The 17,979-nt window shown below is 44.8% G+C and overlaps 1 protein-coding gene across 1 annotated transcript in view; it reads left to right on the top strand.

Annotated features, from left to right (window-relative positions):
* The window catches only part of CERS3 (ceramide synthase 3), a 64,632-nt gene that overhangs the window by 657 nt on the left and 45,996 nt on the right, over window positions 1-17,979 (top strand). The window contains exon 2 of the mRNA XM_073361494.1: window positions 1,067-1,123. The gene's annotated coding sequence lies outside the window, so the exon portion shown is untranslated. The remainder of the gene's footprint in view (window positions 1-1,066; window positions 1,124-17,979) is intronic.

The raw sequence follows: 17,979 nt of genomic DNA, 5'->3' as shown, positions 1-17,979 counted from the left end.
GAAGACATAGCTGCTTGTTCACAGGTAGTGAAAACAAAGCGGTGGAACTCACTCCTTTGCCCTGCAGTGGCGTAGGTTTTTTCTTTTAAAGCCTGACCATCTCTGGCCCCTTATATGCTGCTTTGGCATCCTTCCTTTCCTTTTGGAACCAAATGTTCAAACGTGTGCATCTGCTTCCAACTTAGCCCTGCAAAATCCCTGGTGCGCACACACTTGAGCGTTTGTGTCCCTAATGTTCCAGCATGTTCCAAATTTGGTGTGATGCATGTGGTGTTATTGTTGGTAAAGCACTTGATAGGGGGAGTGCTTTAGAAATCTTTGTTCTCTTCCAAGCGAGCAGCAGTAGAATAATGCATTAAATATCACTCCTGAGAGATGGAACAACCTGGCTGACAAGAGAGGAACTTCCCCTCACTTGCAAACCAGCGTAAATTAAGAGCCGGATCGTACTTTCTTGCAAGACTGGTTCTGAGGAGGAATGCAGTGGTTCCCTTATGAAGTTGCCCCCGCTCCATTTTTCCATGTGGGAGGGGGGAAATGCATTGACAGGCGTTCTGTACCCACATGAAGAAATAGGCCGGGGATTTGGCTCCCAAGTCAGCTCCATGGGTTTTGATGCCAGCGTGTCTTTCTAGCCTACCCATGCATTTCCTTGCTTCAGAGTGTTTTATTTTGATCAGTTTCTAAATCTTGATGAAATAATGTTACATTAGCAGGATTGGGGGGAGAGGTTAGCCGAGAAATTACTATTTTTTATTAAATGCCCCGTGATGTAGATCATTCTCAGTCTTAAGCTATTGGAAATAACTTTTATGCCACTATAAACTATTATCAGACACTGAATAACTACCATCTGACTGAGAGAGTTTAGCAGAACGAAACCTCTTAAAACTAAACTGCAGGCCTTCCTTTTGACTTCAGACTCACCAGCTCTGAATTCTAGAAGTTAAAGATTTAGCATGACACAACTATTTGTTTTTGCTAAATAAGTCTTCCCTTACAAGACATCCAGTTGGAATTTATCTTTTAAAATATATTCTGGTTTTATCATTTCTCTTTTATATAGCCACTTAGGAACTACGAGGGGAGAACTCACAACCAGGACCTGGGTTCACTGAGTCAGGTAAATACAGCTGGCTGGAAAATGGGGAAGAATTATCAGTGTTTTGTTGTTTTTGATTGACGTTTCCAATCGGCCCTATAGATAAGGGCTTTTCTGCTTCTACGTGTAATTTAATTATTTGGATAAATTCACCTATTAGCTTGTTATCTTAAGTCTTTGAGGATTTTTTTTTTAAATCCTACCACAGGGTGATTCTTCACCATTGATTCTGTGCTTATATAGCTGAATTGTCACTTGCCCAGGTAGGTGGGACATTCATTTCTGGAATTTGTGTTCTCTGGTGGTCAGTCAGAGACGGTTTCTGGCTATTTTTAGTTCATAGGGCAAGATGCTTCTAGTTTGCTTTGGTTTCCTTTGGTGCTGAGGTTTGCGATCCCCTCATGGAAGGCACTCTGAAAGTGCAAAGTGTGGTGGTAACTGAAAGATCAGTGGGCCATTTTGGCCAGTTGATGAAGATGGCTTAGAGTTGAGTTCATGTGTTGTTTAGGCAATAATATCTTTATTTAATGTTGAAATGGAATCCAAGTATTGTGGTGAGTGGCACCTAAGAAATGGTTTAAAAGATGTCTAAAATTGGTGTCTTCCATTTTATTATCTACAACTATACTTGGTAGAAGTCAATTTTTATTTTTTTAAATAATTTCAGTGGATAATATCAATGTCTATTTTTAAGTATTTTTTTAGATGATTTTAGATGACAGATCATTTTTAAATTTTCACAGTTGTGTGAATTTATGGGGTGGCAGACAATTATTTAATGAAGTAGACCCTGAGATTCAGAAAGTTAAAGCTTTATCAACAGTTAACACACTGTCACCATCACGTATCAAAATATACCAAGTAAATATCCTTAAATCAACCAATCATACCTGTTTTTACTATTCATTCACCAGTCCATTTGTAACAAGCCTTATTCAGAAGTCTAAATCGCTGGATTTGGACACTCATAAGTTCTCAAGCAGCATTTTTTCTTTCATTGTCTAGCTGTACATTTCCGTGATGCTAGATGGAAATATATTTTTGTCAATTTGCATATGTCTGTGAAATCGACATTTACCAATAAAAATCTAATTCTTCCAAGCTCATCTAAAACAGGTTTGAATTTCCGTCAGTCAAACACAGGGGTTTGGAGCAGATGAGAGCAACTGTAAGGAGGTTTCAGAGTAGCAGCTGTGTTAGTCTATATTCGCAAAAAGAACAGGAGTACTTGTGGCACCTTAGAGACTAACCAATTTATTTGAGCGTAAGCTTTCGTGAGCTACAGCTCACTTCATCGGATGCATTCAGTGGTGCATCCGATGAAGTGAGCTGTAGCTCACGAAAGCTTACGCTCAAATAAATTGGTTAGTCTCTAAGGTGCCACAAGTACTCCTGTTCTTTTTGCAGTAAGGAGGTTGTGAATCAAGGCATCACAAATATCCCAATGCCTCTATTAAATGAAAAGGACTGTATTAACCAAATGATACATGAATCAACTTGCTCTACGCTTCCCTAGTTGGGAAAGCGTTCTTGGATGTTCTGTTTGTTTGGCTCACAGTCACAGTTCAGATGTGGGAAAATGTAGAAATAGTTTGAATTGCCCAGCAAAGTAGTAATCTTGCCTTTCTGAAGTAAACCTTCAAGTTAAATGTTTCTGTACAGCTTCAGTTTGAATACCACTCCCAGTTTTATATAGTAGGACTGAAGAAATGAAATGCACCCAGCTCCTAAAGGATCTGTACTCCCTCCAAAAAAAAACAAACAAACCCATGGGGTTATAAACCCTATGATCCAAACAATCTTGAGCTTTGGGGAAATTTAGACCCCAGTCCAAACTTGTTGTATTATTATATGGATTACTGTTTTATTGTTGCTAGCAGAACCAGGGAGCAGAGGGAGAGGGCTAACTGAGCCTACCAGCCTCCCTCCAGAGCCAAAACTTTGTGGGCCACATGGCCTTAGCAGTTATCCCCATCGCTTGTCAGCAGCACCAGGAGGTGGTGCCTTCACATTTCCAGTGATGTCATCAATTCCAAACTCTGTCAGCTGTTTTGTGGAAGATGTGGTACAGAATGGCCTTTGGTTACTACCGTATCCTAATTATAACTGGATGTCATATTTAAATATTCATTTGAAGTGAAACAAAATTGATAAGATCATAAATATGCAGGGCTAGATCCTCAGTGGGTGTAAATTAGCATAGCTGTATACACATCAATAAAGCTATGGCAGTTTATACCACCTAAGCAACTGGACCCCACTATGGAATTAGTTTCTGTAAAGTATCCAGTTGACACTGAGCCATGAAGTGTTCCATTATGTAGTTGGAAAAAGGGGATTCCCTTTCCCAATTTTTATGTTCTAATCCACCCTAGAGTACATAATTATCTAATTATGCCCACAGGTCTGTGCAGTTTTGAGTATTTATTTTTCTGTGTTACCAGCACATCATCCTTGTGTTTGTGTGTAGAGCAAAATTAGAAGAGAGGAGAGAAATGCTCAGATGTACAACGAAATAGATACACCATAAGATTTAGAACCATTCTCCCTTTACTATGTTGAAACGAGAAATAGCGAAGACCGTCTGCATTACTACTCAAAAGTTGCATCCAGTGATTTTGCACAACATCAGGATTGCCCTCAGTCAGAAATCTTGAATTGCAGCTTTTCTGGGTGGGTCTTGGAAGAATTTGAAGGCGTTCTGCAGATGGGGCGTGTTTACCTATGAGAAAGTAGCCAGCATATGTGCCTGGTTTTTGCTAACACACTAGCATAGTCTGTGACTGAAACCCTGTAAAGGTAGGTACTTTTCCCTTTCACACTGTATATTGAGGGTCTGAGCCGTTAGCATGCCCTGGTCTCTAACATTGTCTGGCTCATAAAGAAAAGTAGCAGCAATTCTACTAACACAACTTAAAACAAAGGGTTTGAATGAGCCAGATGTTTGGGATAGGTTTTAGCAAGCCCTTATTTGAAAACTCCTTTTTATGTTTTATGACTGCTTCGTTTGGAGATGGTTCTTGTATTTTGCAATGTGTTTTCTTTTTAAATCGGAGAGTAAAGGTTAGAATAGCAGCTTTTGCCCCTCTCCTATTTTACCTGTTTGATCACTATCCCATGAAGTTTTAATGGGACAATGCTAAATTCTTAAAGTCAAGGAGTGAAAAGTCTTTTATAACAGGAAAACGCGGTGAACTAACCACACAGAGATTTTTGTTTTTCTTTTTGTATGCCTTAGGAAAATACTTGAATTCAAGTCACATGAAAAAGGTGGCCCTGATTTTTGTGAGGTTTTTTGTAAAAAAAAAAAAAAAAAAAAACCAGTAAGAAAATTGTTCTACAGGGGAAAAAAAAAGGTAGATTTAATGTCAGGACACAAGATGTCTGTTCTATTTTAAGATCATTCTGACCAAAGAGCTGAAATAGGTGTTGCCACAAATCACACACTGAAATGAGTTACCGCAACTATTACTTGCTAAGTGATGGTATCACACTTTGCGTGCCCTGGCAGAGAGCTTTTTATGAGGAAACCCACACAGTTTTTTGGCCTGTACCCTTTTTTTTTTTAAAGATAGATTTTGTAATTTCCTAGCCTCTGTGTCAGATCCTCAGCTGGTGTAAACTGGCATAGCACCACTGACGTTGGGAGTTACAATGATTTACATCAGCTGCAGATCCAGCCTTCAGCCTGTGTCTTGATTTGAGGAAAGAGCTGGGAGTCAGCTGCTATGACATAGAGGGAAGGCTAGACAATAGCTGGATTATTGTACCAGGTATGTTCAGTCTCCCCCTCGTCCTGATTCTGATGTGGACCAGAGAAGTATTGGCAGAGGAGAGGACAGCCAGCAGGAATCTGAGGACAGTTTCTAGCAGGAATGCACAGGGTGCTTGGCCTAACTCTTGATTTTGGTGTGACGGAAGCAGTGGAAATGAGCATGCAGTCACCATAGGCAGTCTGAAGCTCTTCTCCTGCCTACATGTGTCTTTGGTCATTATTATTATTTTATTAATGTATTTTATTATTCATCAATGTTTGTTTAACCCTTACCTATCCCGGAATGGCTGTGCTTGACCCTTCCCTGATTGAATAATTATACATTTCCTGCCCCATGGAGCTCTTAGTGCAACTGAGTAGGATGAGGCAGGCCCAAGGTAATGGTGACCCAAGTTAATGGTTTGCATATAATATGCAAACTAGATACCATTAACTTGGGTTTGAATAGAGACTGGGAGTCCTGGGTCATTATACATACTGAATCTATTTCCCTATGATAAGTATCCTCACACCTTCTTGTCAACTGTCTAAATGGGCCATCTTGATTATCACTACAAAAGTATTTTTCTCCTGCTGATAATAGCTCATCTTAATTAATTAGCCTCTTACAGTTTGTATGGCAACTTTCACCTTCTTTGTGTGTATATATATACACACACACACTATATATATATATAGTGAAAGCTTATGCTCTAATAAATTTTTTAGTCTCTAAGGTGCCACAAGTACTCCTGTTCTTTTTATTTTCACTACTGTCCTTCCTACTCCTCCCGTTCCCAAATCAGGAGCTAGATTGGAGTCTCTAGCCCTATTAGCCATTCTTTTCAGACTGATAGCACCCCCACTCTGGTTTAAAGGATGTCTGCTCCAATAATCTGGAATAAGACTTTAAGGATCCATCTTCGTTGCCTAGCTGAGTAGACTGTCGTGAATGTCCTAGCTGCTGTGTGCTGTCTGGTCTGCTGTGTTTTGTTTTCTGCCACACTGGGTGAGCAACAGGTGATTCTGAGCCCGTGCCTTAAACCAGGAGTGGAGACCAAAAGGTTACACTTGTCTGGTTAAAAAAACGTACCCAAATTCCATTTTCAAAAGCGACTTAGACTTTTATGGTAATTAAACATTTCAATGTCATAAAAGGGGGAAAAATGAAAAAATCAGTAGTTTTCATGAAATTTTTGGGGGGAAGGAAAGGCCCCTTTTGACAAAAAAAGACAAAACACCCCTTCCCCACTACATCTCTTGTCATTAAAGAAATGTTGACCAACTCTACTGGTAGGTGCATGAAGCAATTTGCATGCATTTCTGGGGCTGGCCAAACATCCAGGACTCCTGTCATGAATCCGGTACCTGTGTATTTAACCACTTTTTCTACAGAGCATGCTGTTCATAACGTCGTAACTAAATTAGCTCAAAACCAGCCCAGAGGCTTTTTATCATACTCCTTATCCAGCATTATTTCAAATTTAAAATAGTAGCTGCTTTTTTTGACATAGCTCTGTTAAGAACAGTGTAGTGAGAGTTGAATTTTTTCACTTTTCTCTCCTAACTTAGCAGAATGGATATAGTCAGATGCTCTAGAACAATGAATCTTTGGGCAGAGACACAGTATGAAAATTTTCAGCCTGAAAGGGGGGACTCTTTTTCCAAAAGTTTTGCACATGTGAAAACAGGGAAAGTTTAATAAAAATTGAGCTGCTGTCTTAATTATAGCAATTGCTACTGAGTGAGCACTACTTTATATATACTACCCTAATAATCGAATAATAGGTAATGCGATAGAGTAATAAAAGACACAAAAATCTTCTGACTCATAATTAAATGAAACTATTAACGAAAAGCTATAGTTCAGATTTTATAGTTGTTGTTAAGGAAATTTGGAGTTAGCGGTCCTACAGCAATCGTAACTCGGCTCTGTTGTACTTGCATATTAGTTTCTACTGTTCCCATCATAAGAGACCCAGCAAGTTTGACTACTTTCAGTTTTAGTCTGCTCTGCCAGCAATTGTATTTGCATGTTCCTCAGGGTGTCATCCATGCTGCAGCATAGATCCTGTGAAAACAAAATTTAAGTGGAACATAGTGATTGCATATTCAAATAAAGTTGATGGAGATGGCTCAGAGCTATCACCCTGCATTTCAGCACTTCACATGTGAGAACACAGCGCAGACTATGCAACTGTCAACCAAAAAAAGATGACCCATCTAAACCTGAGACACTTGATGCCAAGGATGCAGATAGGGCCAAGCCACTCTGATGGACAGATGCACAGGGCTATCACCATTTCAGATTGAATTTGATTGGCACTAAAATGGCCACTAGGACTATATTTTTAACATAAAAATTATCAATGGTGAAATTAATTTTAAAATGTGATGGTAGGAGGATGTTGCAGTGAAACCAGCCAACAGTGAAGGGAAGGCAACCATAGGGAGCGAGTTTAGATCACGTGGAACTGCTCTGTTCTAGAATTAGCTCTTAAAAAACCAAATCCTGGGAAGATTTCACTCTGGGGTTTAAAAAAAAAAAATCACATACTTAGGTCTTGCCATTGACTTCAACAATCACAAGATCAAGATTCCCATTAACTGCAATGGTACAGGAGAAAAGATTACTTGCAAAGAAAATCGTGGAAGCATGAAACATCAAAAGTCAAGGCAAATTAGAAGAATCGATCGTCTATTATATTCACCATCTTTCTTTTTAAGCCAATCTCATGATTTTTGAAGGCCTGACATTTAAAAAAAAAAAGTTTGGGGTTGGCAATGCTATTGCTAGCTCTGCTTCAGACCTCTCTCCACGATAAGTGTCCTTTCAACCAGCAGTTGGTTGATCCCAAGGGCCTCCCAGAATTTTCAAACCCTGCTCAAAGCCAAAAGTTGAGGTGAGACACGAATCCTTATTAATCCTTTTGACAAGGGCTTTTTAATCCTCCTTGGAGCAATCAGGCTAAATACTGTCCCACTGCTTCGGAGCCTCCTATCTGAATGATTAGACATGGCCTGTGCAGTCTGGGGCATTGGCGTGGCTGTCTCATCATGGCTGCCTCGTCAGGAGGAGCTGTTCTGATAAATTAGCCACTGTGAATGGCACAGCGAATTGGGGTAAAGGTTGACGGCCATTGCTAAGCATACCTCGCCCCAATGGCGCCCTACGTTCCTCTTGGCTCACTTCAAGCAACAGGACTCTACTCACCTCAGGCAGTATAAAAGAGGGTTTTATGCTCCCTGTAACAAGGTGTGGCTTGCCCCATTGGCTGGAGAACCCAGGGTTAAGCCAGCACTGATTACAGGATGAAACTCACCTGAGAGGGATCAGGTGATTCCAGAACAAAAGGAGCAGGGCACAAGGGGGGAAGCCCAGGAAATGGCAGAAGGAGCAAGAAGGCTCCTTCAGGGCTCTGAGTCAGTGGGAGGGAAGGGGTGGGATGGGATGGTGGGGGAGCTCAAGAAGCAGGAGAGAGTGAGGAAAGCTCTCCAGGCAGGGAGGCACCTTGTATAACAGGGGAAAGACTGCAATGGCCCAGCTGGAAAGGAAAGTGGAAAAGGGCAAACTGCAGGCATGAGGTGCTGGGAAGCAGAAGGATAGTCCCTTGGGGAGATGGGACTGTGTCCTGCTGAACCTGGGATGGAGACTGAATTTGTGTTTTATTTTGCATTATCAGTAGAGAGACACTGAACTGGGGTTGGGGCCTATGGCTCGTATGCACTTGAGGATTCAGTAAACTGGACCCCAGTAGGGGATGCTTTGAATTATCTTTGGATTGGGTGAGTTCTTCTTAAAGGGCCCTGTAAAGGGGGGAAACAGAGGCAGGGTGCCATAGATAGACCCCCTGGCCACAAGGCAGCACCTGGGAGGTGGTTGCTTGTCTTGCACTCCTAATTAGAAGAGTGAGCAAGGCTTTTATTGTTAGGGCAGGCATCAAGGTGCTAATGCATGTGTCACTGAACTAAGAGTCTAAGCATGCCCAGTACCAAATAGTTTTTTAGAAAAGCTGCAGTCAATCCAAAAGAGCCGATTCTCTGACAGTTAATAAAAATGCTGTACCTTCTCCCCTGCCAAATCTGACTCTGGAATGATTGCAAACACATGACATGGAGTCAGGTGCTTGGTCAAACTGAAGATGAAAGTAATTATTCCCTGGACTCTAGTGAAATCATTTCTTGCATTTTGGTGCTATTTCCTCACATGGTAGGTCTAGCATTGTTGCATGTACAAATAAAGCTCTTATTTAGCAGGTGGAAGGTGAATAGGATTTGGCGCAGAGATGGATATGTTTGTAAGAGGTGCTGTAACCCCAGGAAATTTTTTTACCCATGAGACATTTGTCTTTTCATTCATAATCGATGCAATTGAATTAAAGCTCAAATGTGAATTTAGGGAACTATGTGCCACCTTAATAAAAGATCATCGTATCATAGAAGATTAGGGTTGGAAGAAACCTCAGGAGGTCATCTAATCCAACCCCCCTCTCAAAGCAGGACCAATCCCCAACTAAATCGTCCCAGCCAGGGCTTTGTCAAGCCTGACCTTAAAAACCTCTAAGGAAGGAGATTCCACCACCTCCCTAGGTAATGCATTCCAGTGCTTCACCACCCTCCTAGTGAAAAAGTTTTTCCTAATATCTAACCGAAACCTCCCCCGCTGCAACTTGAGACCATTACTCCTTGTTGTGTCATCTGCCACCACTGAGAACAGCCCAGCTCCATCCTCTTTGGAACCCCCTTTCAGGTAGTTGAAAGCAGCTATCAAATCCCCCCCTCGTTCTTCTGTGCAGACTAAATAAACCCAGTTCCCTCAGCCTCTCCTCATAAGTCATGTGCTCCAGCCCCTTAGTCATTTTTGTTTCCCTCCGTGAACACAGAATAACCATGCAAAATAAATTGAATTTACCTTTAATGTCATTTTCAATGGCTCTACTGACTTCCAGGGTTTTGAAAGTCAGTGGAGCCACTGAAAATGACGATTGGTAGATTTAAACCTGTAACTGATCCAACAGATGGTGGCTTAGTTTGAGGTTAGGGAACCGAATGAAAAGGGTTTTGCAAAGGCAAGAGAAAGGGACACCTGACAGTGAACTTCTTAAGTCAGAACATAAGTTTGTTTGTTTTTATTTTTTGCATGTCTCTCAGTTTGGAAAAGGAAATGTAGTCATTAGTTTTGAGTCAATTTCACTGTGAGATTCTCATGCACAAGAACAATGCTGCAATGCTGAAGTTGTACATTAGGCGGAGGACTTTGTGTTTGGCTTTGTTTGTTTTTTGTTTTGTTGTTCATTGGCATAATTTTAAATTTTATTCTACTTTAATTTCACAGAACTTATTTTTCTTGACCTTAGATTTTGTAAAAGCATTTTTTTAAATCTTAATTTTGGGCCAAACATGACTCGACTATTCCTTTTGTTAGTCGTGTATCAGAAGCTTGCTAGAGGGAGTGTGAACGGTCACTTGGCAGTGTTGTAAAAATTTTGCCATTTTTACAATTATTTAGAGATTTACTAAGGAACATCATTCAGCAGTTGTGCCTCAGTTCTTATGAACCTGGACCATTTTGAATCCTCTAGAATCCTGCCAAGTTTATCAACTCTTTTATTTCTTATTCTGTGAAGGTTCTTTTACCGCCCTCATCACTGTAGTATTTGAGTGTCTCCAAAAATGCACTAAGCAACACGATTAATATCTGTCAAGCGTGGTTCTCTCTCTCTCTTGCATTCTCTCCAGGGGGAGGATTGTATGGGGAGTGGAGGGCTTTGGTTTGGTTAAGGCAGAAAGTTCACTTGTGCCTCAGGAGCACAACTGTCAACCATGGTCTTCATACCAAGGTTTAGGTGATCTCTTAGATATGCTGGGCCGAGGGCTTTACAGATAAGGAATGAGAACTTGAACTTGACTCAGTATCCTATGGGAAGCCCATGAAGAGTGTGGAGAACAAGTCTGATGCATTCCTAGTAGCCGTTGTTGCTGAGCAGACACTGCAGTGTTCTGTACTAGTTGGAGATTCCTAAGGGCTGATGGCTTCCTATCTACCTATATTGCATTATCGTAGTGCAGCTCATGGGAGACAACGGTATGTATAACTGAGGCCAAGTCTTTGTCAGTTAGGATGGGATGGAGTCCCCTGCCAACTGGAAATGGGAGAAAGTGTTACTTGCGGCTGCTGTTGTGAGAGTAGTATCCAGGAGCACTCCTAAGCTTCAGACTGAATTGACCCGTTAGTCCTGTATACCCTGAACCAAAGGAAACTCCTCTTTTTATTTGAACTCTTCAGAATCCCTTTCTCTGCCCTCCAGCGTCATCTCTGACTTGGGTGGATTCAGCTTGCATCGAGAACCTCCTTAGCTACTCACTGGGGAAAACCTAATGTCCCACCCATAGAAAAATGGTCTCCAGAGCCAATCTGCAGCACAGGAGGAGAGGCAAGGCTGGGGACTGGTATGAGAGTGTGAAGAGTGGGAGAGCAGTTCTTTAAGGGATTAGTTTGATTGCAGAAAGAAGGGTGCAGCTGAAGGAGTTGGAGCCATATTGTCAAGAGACGACAAGGGTAGTTAGAGAAGAGGCACCTGAAAGCCTCGGAGGCCGATTGACTGGAGATCACAAAAGGATTACAATGATGTGCCTGGTAAATGGGGAATGGCATGGAGGAGTGGTGGAGAAAGAGAGGCAGTGGCTGAGGTGGTGAGTCACTCCAGCGTTGCAGGTCACACAAATAAGTGAAAGAGAGGCCATGAGTGGGATATAAAGGGTGATCAGTGTGGTTACGGAGTGAATTCAAATTAAAGGAGGCGGAGACTGAGATAAGAGAGAAACGGGAGAGCCAGGCATAAAAGCCAGAGAAGGAAGGAAAGGAGCCAAGGCCCATGTATGTTAGGAGAGGGGAGAGATGAGTTGGATGGAGTGGACTTCAGAGAAGGAAAAAGTTGGTGGGAGGGAGGAGAAAGTATGGAAAAGACAAGGAGGATGTCAACATGAGGAGGATATATACCTCTCGGGGTGGGAGAGAAGCTCACCAAAAGATTGGGCAACCCCTGAAGCAGAGTCAGAGGGAGATAGTTGGGCTTCAGTGAGAAGGAAGAGGAAGCAGGGGGTGGATCACAAACTGAAATATGCTATTTGGAAATGGGGCACGAGTTCTACATGGAGTGGGAGGGATGACAAGAAGATTAGAAACCAGAGAGCAGAGGGGTGGGAAGAAGATTAGCAGGGAGAGAGCCTGCGCGGGTGGCTGAAGGTAAGGAAGGGAGGGGGCATAGGAGGAGTGCTTGTGTGGAACGTGTGCTGCCAGAGGAGGGGATGGAGACAAGCATGGGTGAGCTGAGGCAATCAAGAGAGGTGCTATGGCTGCAGCGATAGGAGGAAAGAAGGCAGCAGGACTCGTGGGAGCAGAGTGGAGTGCGGTGGGGGGGAGTGGAACAGGATAGGGGAAGGGTAAAGTAAAGAAAGAACATGGACAGCATCTGGAAGCCGTGGTGAGAACGAAAAGGCAATGGTGCAGAGTGGAAGGGAATTTGTTTTTATTTTAGATTTGCCTGTCGTCCACTAGGGTATATGGACCTGACCCCAGGCAGTGCTTCCATTAACTTCGGTGAGCATTGAAGCAGGCCCTGACCCTTCTGGGCTTTCAGTGCTTAAGATATTGCCTCTCACTTAAACAATAACAACTCTGGATTTGTGTCCTCCAGGTTTGTGGTTGTTTTGGCGGGTGCTCGTATTCTCCTCACGATGGACACCAGGCATGGTGCAGTATTCATTCCTTTCAAGTGCCCATGTACCACTGTGCATTTGAAAGACTTGATAGTGTGAGACTGATTGTGTCAGAACTTTCTATTGCATGCATACTATCCTGTCAGCTGATTAGGATCGGGACACACCGCATTAATAATCCTGAATAATTTCTAAATGCCTGTCTTTGTTGAGCTTTTGGTTTTTTAAAGGTACCTATTTTACATAGTAGGAGGTTGTATAATCTCATGAACTTGATTTTGGGCAAAACATTTTTCTCTTTTCCCCTGCTAAGTAGTTGTGTTCAGGAATCATAAAGACAATCAACAATAGACCCTGGGATCCTTTACTGTGACAGATGTATGCTGCCTGGTGGGAGCAGACCAGAAAGTCTGCTGCTCAACCCAACAAGTAGGACCTTTGTAGCATTCGTTGCCTGGTCTGAAGAAGCAAAGGCTGTGGTTGGTGAATCTGTGTCCTGTTTAGTCTTAGCCGCCCAGCCCTTTTCCTATTTTGCATTGATGATTAATAGCTTGGAGTAGCTTCACTATCTCTCTTAGCATCTGGGAAACTTCAGTCATATCTGCTCTCCACTAAGTCCCTGTACCAGCTTTTCCAGTCTTGTCACATAATTTAACCTTCCTAGTTCTTTGATCATTCTGTAGTCTGCAGGATCTGTTCTGTCTCTGTCCCTGCCCCGTAGGCAGTCTAGCAAGACCCTTAGAGAAGCCATGGCTTCTTGCCCCTACTTATGCAACCCCTGCATTCTATATGCCTTCTCATGATGTTAAGAGTGAAGGAAAGGCACTCTTACTTACCCTTCCCCCAAACTTTGGATTGGATAAAATATCACCTATCCCTGAGTCTGGTTTTTGCTTTGCAAAAGAGTAGCTCAACCGAGATTTTTGTAAAGCCATTCGGGTTTTTCTGGAAAGAGGACAAAATCCTAGCTGTTCATCTGTACTTTCCACAGAGTTTGGTCGCCCAGATGCAATGGACCCTGGTTCCAAACAGTGCCCGGCTTTGGTTGGGGAAACCCAACCGATTAGGTTAAGGCAAATCAAAACCCGGCCTCCTTTGCCCAATCTATTAAAAGTACAAGGTGAAAATGTTTTAACAGAACATCTTAAGAAGGCTAAGAAATAGATCTTTAAAATGAGCATCACTTTGGTATTCTCTGGCTGCGTGTGTTCTTCATGCTTAAATTACAGTAAGGATTCAGTAGAGCCAGTCTGAAATTCTTCAACTGATCAGTCCTGATTTTCCTGTATTTGCAGCAGGTCATTATAACTTGACCGGAGAGGCCAGAGATGATGGTCTTTCATTAGCAGAGGTGGATTTGCTTCCCTAATAGAATGTGTCTAATTTCTAAGATTCAAGAGAACTTTCCAGCTTTGCAAAGTATGTTTCATTGGGAGATCATGCTCTGCAAGGGGCCCTGAAGTCAATGGCAAAATTCTTATTCCTGTGACTGGGAAGTAGGATTGAATTTCAGGGCAGTGGAGGTCTTTTCACAGTGGTTTAGTAGAGCATGGTGCATTCAACTGAACTTAATTCCAAACTAAACACACAATCTGCTTGGTCGGCTCTGTTTGGAACTAGAAGAAAAGAATGTTGAACTTAGCTCTTTGAGCACGCAGGAGACTACCACTGGACAAGCTTTCAAGATTCATGCAAAAGACGGCCCCAAATCAAGGCATCTTGCACTTAGCTGCAAGGGGAGCAGGTTTGGGACTACTGTCGGGGGAAAAAACTATGTGAGTTTTATGCAAACAAAAAACGTTGACTGTCCTTGGCATCCATGAATCAGATTCTGATCTTCATTCCTCTGGTGTAAATCCAGATAAACTTCATTGTAGCCAGTGCAATTACCCTAGATTTATGCCGCTGTAATTATCTTGAACAAAAGTCAGTGGGATATATCCAGGTTTACACTTGTGTGACCTGCGACCAGAATCTGGCTCTAAAAATTGCCATTCAGTAGCACATTTATGTTAGAGCTGCAGGTTGGATGGCAGCCTGAAACAGGTTGTCGTGAAAGCCGCTTAACCAAAACACAATCGCAGCCAGAAAATAGCAGGCATGGGAGAGTGCACTGACTAGATCAGCTGGGCTTTGTGGCGCTGGAGCAGGGTTTGCCAACCTCTCTGAAATGCTGGCATTTGGCAACTGCCAAGTATTTGCTCTACTATATTTAGGGTTGAAACATATCAATTTCTAATGTTTAAAGCATGTGTTTGAAATTGGTGCTCGTGGAAAGTGCCAGATTTGCAGCTGTGGGGAGTGAAGTCCTCTATCTGTTTAGAGAATGCATACAGCATAAGCATTAACAGGGCAAGCTGCCAGAGCCGTAGCTGGGAAATGTGCCTTAAACCTGACCTGGACTGTCGGTTCAGGCTTGGGGTATGTCAAACACTGCAGTCCGAGGTGGGATTGCATCTTGGGTAGGCCTGCACTAGCTTTCCTGTACCGGCATGGCTAACAACAGCAGTGAGGCTGTGGCAGCATGAGCTGTAAGAGCACGCTGGGAACCCTGGGTATGTATTTGTGTTGCTAGGATTGCAGTGGAGAAATTCCCCATTGGAATGCTCAGGTGTAAGAGAGGCCCCAGCAAGCCTCTCCCACCATCCCCACCTGGAACACCCAGAACTGGGAAGTACAAGCGGGGGAAGAAGCAAGTGCGCCTAGCACTGCTACGGGCAACGAATGGGGCATGTCTGGATGGGACCATGGTCCTCTGCCAGCTTGTGGCTGCAGGGAAGCGAAAGGGGAACAAGTGCAGCGACACCTTCCTAACAAGTGTAACGAGAAATGCTGCGTGTGCCCCACCCTGCCTCCAAAGAGTCCCAGAGGCAAAGGACCTGGCCAAGGTGCAGGGTGTGTGCTTTCCCCCACAGCATCTCACAGCCTTCACAGCCACCGTTCAGTCTTTCCTGGGCAAAAATCACCCAAAGTGACTGGCAACAACAAAAGCAGTCAAAATACTGACTTGAAGTAGATGGAGGATCACCATCACTGGTGATGGGTGGTGAACAAGGCACAGGGTATGGACTGTGCTGCAACGTGGGACACACACAGAAGGAGCAGGCTAGGCAGGGTACAGGGACCAGGCTTAAAAAATAAATTGGGCTCTAGTATTAAAACATAAGGTTATAATGGAGGTTTCCTGGGAGCAGCTGTTGTGCATCCGTGGAAGTGCTTGGGGAGAGAGAGAGAGTTGGTGAGCAAAGGTGGATGAGGATAACTGGGGGTAGCTGAGGTGAATTGTATGTATTCATAAGCTTGATGAAAGGAAAAATAAAGTGTCAAGGGGGCAATGGGATAGATGGCTTGATGATGACCTGTTCTGTTCATTTCCTCTGGGACACCTGGCATTGGCCGCTGTCAGAAGACAGGATACTGGGCGAGATGAACCTTTGGTCTGACCCAGTTCTTATGTGGACTTAGAGGGAGGAGTTTTCAAAATTCCACTGGATTTAGGAAGATGGTGCCTGGCATAACAGAAACAAACACGGAGCAGGCAGTGGTTGCAGGCTGTTTTTATTAGGATACCAAAAACCAATCAAATGGTAAATTTAAGGGATAAAACTACTAGACAGTCCAGTACTCCAGATGGACCATTGTGTTGTGCTGAGCTGAGATCAGAGACCGACTCCTGACTCTCAGGCCAAGGTAATGCCTTGAGCAGCTTCCTGGTGGAAGAGACTGTTCTGTCATTCTCAAGTGTCTACCCTGCCCCACGCAACCAAAGCACAGAGTAATATTAATATGTTCCTAATGGACTTGCATCTAGCATTACTTGCCTGGTGGAAGGGTCCTGTGGGCAGTGATGAGCTGCCAAAATCTTAACAACTGGTTCCCTCCTCTCCTCACGAGGGGGTCATGGCCCACCCCCGCCCCCCGGGATTCCTGCCCCATCCAACCCCCCACGTTCCTTGATGCCGCCCCGGGACCCCTGCCCCATCCACCCCCCTTCCCTGTCCCCTGACTGCCCCCAGAACCGGGCAGGAGGGTCTCGTGGGCCACCGTAGTGGGTGCCCACCCCGCCCCTAAGAGCTAGAGGGACCTGCCGGGGGGTGAGGTGGGGAGTCCCAGCGGTGCTTACCTGGGACAGCTCCCAGGAAACATCTGGCAGGTCCCTCTGGCTCCTAGGGGCGGGGAAGCATAGCTGGGGGGGAGTAGGGGGAGCGGCCGCTCCCCCCACTGATCATATCAAAAGTGGCGCCTTAGGCGCCGACTATGTGGGTGCTCCGGGGCTGGAGCACCCACAGGGAAAATTTGGTGGGTGCAGAGCCCCCACCAGCAGCTCCCCGCCCCGCACCCAGCCCCAGCTCACCTCCGCTCTGCCCCCTCCCCTGAACACGCCGCCCCGCTCTGCTTGTCCGCCCCCCCCGGCTTCCCACGAATCGGCTGTTGGTGCGGGAAGCCCGGGGGGGGGGGGCTGAGAAGCGAGCGGCGGCTTCGCGCTCAGGCCCGCGGAGGCGAGCTGGGGCAGAGAGCAGTTCCCTTGCACCCCCTCCACTCCCCCCGGGTTACCTGCTGCTGCGCGGGCAGCCCTTCTCGCGCCGCCCCCCCCCCCCGCCCTAGCTCACCTCTGCTCCGCCTCCCTGGGCCTGAGCGCGATGCTGCTGCCTGCTTCTCAGGGGGGCGGAGAAGCAGAGCGGGGCGGCGCGTTCAGGGGAGGAGGCAGAGCGGAGGTGAGCTGGGGCTGGGCACGGGGTGGGGAGCTGCCGGTGGGGGCTCTGCACCCACCAAATTCCCCATGGGTGCTCCAGCCCCAGAGCACCCACGGAGTCGGCGCTTAAGGCATCACTTTTGGCCGGTTGTTAAATTTAGAAGCCCTTTTAGAACTGGTTGTCCGGGACAACCGGTTCTAAAAGGGCTTCTAAATTTAACAACCAGTTCCAGCGAACTGGTGCGAACCAGCTCCAGCTCACCACTGCCTGCTGGGGGAGAAAAGAGGAATCTCAGAGGACCTCCCTCGTCTAGCATAGGAAAAGTTGCACGCATATTTTGTTTGGCGTCATGAGGCGCTTCCGAGCAGAATGGGAGGGTCTGCATTTTGTTTGAATTGTGGTGCAGAAATGGAGAACTGTGCCACAGGGGTATGCCCCAGAATCCCATTCATAGAGGCATTCTGCGTGCTCCCATGGGTTTAGGTTTGTTGAGGAGAAGAAGCAGGGCCCGTGAATCTCCTGCTGTGTGGATCCACCAGCCTTTGCTGTGAAGCCGGGAGACAGGAGCTGTGAGGGCTACAGCAGAAGCCTTCATGCCTGTCGTAGAAACTTCAGGGGCTCTATTCTGCTCCTGCACAGCCTGGTTGGGACCTTCGCCTTCCCAGTGCTGCAGAAGCCCCCTGCATTGTACTCTGCCGCTCATGTTTGCT

This window comes from Lepidochelys kempii, chromosome 10 (genome assembly GCF_965140265.1).
Source record: "Lepidochelys kempii isolate rLepKem1 chromosome 10, rLepKem1.hap2, whole genome shotgun sequence".
Lineage (NCBI taxonomy): Eukaryota > Metazoa > Chordata > Testudines > Cheloniidae > Lepidochelys > Lepidochelys kempii.
The sequence above is the reverse complement of the archived record's forward strand: the minus strand, read 5'-3'. Positions and strand labels throughout refer to the sequence as shown.